We start from the raw sequence: 3334 nt of genomic DNA, 5'->3' as shown, positions 1-3334 counted from the left end.
GGTCTATAGTTCCCTGGCTTGTCTTTACGCCCTTCTTAAACAGTGGCACCATGTTTGCCAACCTCCAGTCTTCCGGCACCTCATCTGTGACTATCGATGATACAAATATCTCAGCAAGAGGTCCGCAATCACTTCTCTAGCTTCCCACAGAGTTCTTGGGTACACCTGATCAGGTCCTGGGGATTTATCCACCTTTAACCGTTTCAAGGCATCAAGCACTTCCTCCTCTATAATCTGGACATTTTGCAAGATGTCACCATCTATTTCCCTACAGTCTATATCTTCCATATCCCCCTCTGGGGACAGTCGAGGATCAGGGGGCACAATCTCACAATTAGGGGTGCCAATTTAAGACTGAGCTGAGGAGGAATTTCTTCGGCAGGTTGAAAACCTTTGGACTGACAGCTGTCTGTGGCAAAGACTTCCAGAGTCAATGCATGCCTTGAAGATGGAGATAGATAGATTCTTGGTCCACAGGAGAATCAGGGATTACAGGAAAGGGGAGGAGGGTTGACATGGTGATTGTTGGATCAGTCAAGATTCTATTGAATGCGGGACTAGACTCGAGGCGCCAAAAGTCATCCGCCTGTTCCTATGAATTATGGTCTACTGCTCAAGTCGATGACAAGAACTTACATTTACACAATACTTCTCAACAAAGTTTTGAAAATTCCTTAAAACATTTCAGGTGTTAACACTCAAACAGACATGAGCCAACTTGGGCAATACCAGCACAGGTGATTGGTCAAAGAGGTATATTTTAAAGGATAGCATTAAAAAGGGAGAAAGAGACATAGGTAGAGAGATTTAGGAAAGGAATTTCAGAATCAAGATCCTAAGCATCCAAGAGCACACCACCGATAGGAGAAAACCAGGGAGGTATGATGCACCAAAACTGGAGGCCAGCAGAGATTTTGGGAAAGCTGTAGAGAACTTATTCTCCTAGGACTGCATTTACTAATGACCAATACTAGGGAGGCAATGACACAGAAGATATATGTTTAGCGTTCCCCAAGAAAGTAGGAGGTGCAAGGCAATCATTCCAAAATGAGGGGCAAGTACTAAAAGGGAGAGAAAATTACAAACCTGCTCAGCATGGAGCATTTCTCACTACCTTACAGTTACCGCAATGAAATGCAAGCCACCTAAGAATAACTCACCTCCTGACTCCCCAAAGCCTTTCCACCATTGACAAGGCACAAGTCAGGAGTGTGATGGACGACTCCCCACTTGCCTGGATGGGTGCACCTCCAACAAGACGTGAGAACCTCGACAGCATCCAGGACAACGCAACCCGCTTGGCTGGCACCACATTCACCACTGTTAGCATTCAGCCTCTCTCCCACTGACAATGTACCAAATACAGGATGCACCTTCAAACCCATCAACTCAGCCACTGGGAAAGGCAGGGCAGCAGACACACGGGAACACCACCCTTTGCAAGTTCCCTGCCACGCCACTCACCATCCTGACTTGGAAACACATCACAGGTCCTTCAGTGGTCAAACATCTGGAACAGTCTCCCGAACACCACAGCAGCTGTCCCTACACCGAGTGGACTGCAACAGTTCAACAATTTATATCTGGTTGGCATGGATGAGTCGGACTGAAGGGTCTGTTCCCATGCTAGACATCTCTATGACTCTATTGCAGTCAAAATGTACCCGAGGTACTTTACAAGGGATGACTATTGAACAAAATCAGACACAAAGTCACACAGCATATAGGGCAAAGTGGATCAAAAGCTGAGTCAAAGAAGTCAGTTTTAAGAAGAAAAAGGAAACACTACAAGGTTTTGATAGGGAATTCTAGAGTTTCAGACAGCTGAAGGGGAGGCCAACGATGGAGTGATTAAATCAGAGACATTCAAGAGGCCGCAGTGAGTGGAAGGTTTTGGGCTGAAGAAGAACAATAGAGAGAGGTACCTGAGAAACAAGGATGAAGATTTTAATACCTGATCCACTGTTCAACCACGGGTCAATGAGAACCAAAGAGCACAAAAGTGATGGGTGACCAGTACTTGGTGCGAGTTCAGATACAGGAAGAGTTTTGGAGACTCACAAGCCGATGGAGGGCTGAAGATGTGAGACCAACCAGGATTATGTTGAAACAGTCATATCTAGAGGGAAAGAAAGGCACAAGACAGTTTCAGCAGGTAAGCTGAGACAGCAGCTAAACTGGCCAAATTGGGGAAGTGCAAATGGGCAGTCTTAGCAATGGTGCAGGTAAGGGATTAGAAGTTTGTTTCAACGACGAGCAGGACAGCAAGGTAGTGGGAAGTCTGTTTTGGCCTCAGACAGTGGCCAGGGAGAGGGAAGGAGCTGGAGGCTCTGGGACACAGGAATATAGAGACAATGGCTTCGAACTTTCACACTTAATTGGAGAAAGTCTCTGCCCACCCAATCCTGGATGTCAGGCTGACAGTTAATTTCCAAACAGAAGGTTTTGTGAAACGTCACCTGATTGGTGGTTGCTAGGGTAGCACTCTGGCGCGTGACAGCCACATATCAGAGTGGGAGATCGAGTGATTCTTTGTGAGAATTTTCTTTTCCATGAAGTGCATGAGGGGCAAACATTTGAAATAAATCCAAGTCAAGAAAGGCTGGCCATAAAAAGCCTAATCCACAGTGGAGTCTGACCTTTACTCTGGCAACATTTCTGCAATCACTTGGAAAGCAATAAGTGGGATTAACCCTGGACTTAGTTTCAGTTATCAAAACACAAACACACAACAGGCTCATTTAGGTAATAACGTGCTCAACACACGCACAAAGTTATTTGTAGATCCAAGAAGGGAAAAAAAAAGCTCTGGGAAAAAAAGACGACTCAATCTGGCTCCCTGATATGTGGCATCCGACAGAGATATTAGCAGCATGCTGCCCCAGCAACCATCCAGTTAAAGGGTAATCACATAAAATCCAGTAGCTACTGCTGTGCCCTGTTTCCAAGGATACCCAACCTACACCAACAATAGAAAATACAGCAACCCCATGAAGACGGGGCAATAGGTTGGGAGAGGAGGGAGCAGCAATAGTTCTCCAATGCTAAACGCTAACAATTCCATGTTCCCTCAGATTAAAAGAGACCAAAGGCAGACAATACAGCCACGAACTAGAGTTTTTAAAATGGCTCACTCTCTCTCATATGGGGATTTGACAGTCAAGTAAGGAGAATTCACGATGAATAAAACCTTGCAAATTCTTCCAACACACAACTATCAAGTGGTCTAAGTGGGAGAGATTCCTGGTCAACCATGTACTGGAGAGAGCTATCGCCTATCCCATCACTATCCTTAGCTCCAGAATACAATGCACATATAGAAGTACATGTCACC

The 3334-nt window shown here is 45.4% G+C and overlaps 1 protein-coding gene across 6 annotated transcripts in view; it reads right to left on the bottom strand.

The window, feature by feature from the left end:
• Nucleotides 1-3334, bottom strand: part of LOC122544349 (guanine nucleotide-binding protein G(I)/G(S)/G(T) subunit beta-2) — a 171047-nt gene that overhangs the window by 44870 nt on the left and 122843 nt on the right. For 2 of the 6 annotated variants that reach the window (XM_043683560.1, XM_043683561.1), the window contains exon 2: nucleotides 1955-2119. The exons of 3 other annotated variants lie outside the window; for them this stretch is intronic. The gene's annotated coding sequence lies outside the window, so the exon portion shown is untranslated. Of the gene's footprint in view, nucleotides 1-1925; nucleotides 2120-3334 lie in introns of all 6 variants that reach the window. One more of the 6 variants, XM_043683563.1, reaches the window with a different exon arrangement.

This window comes from Chiloscyllium plagiosum, chromosome 48 (genome assembly GCF_004010195.1).
Source record: "Chiloscyllium plagiosum isolate BGI_BamShark_2017 chromosome 48, ASM401019v2, whole genome shotgun sequence".
NCBI classification, from domain to species: Eukaryota; Metazoa; Chordata; class Chondrichthyes; order Orectolobiformes; family Hemiscylliidae; genus Chiloscyllium; species Chiloscyllium plagiosum.
This window is presented reverse-complemented; position numbering and strand designations above follow the sequence as displayed.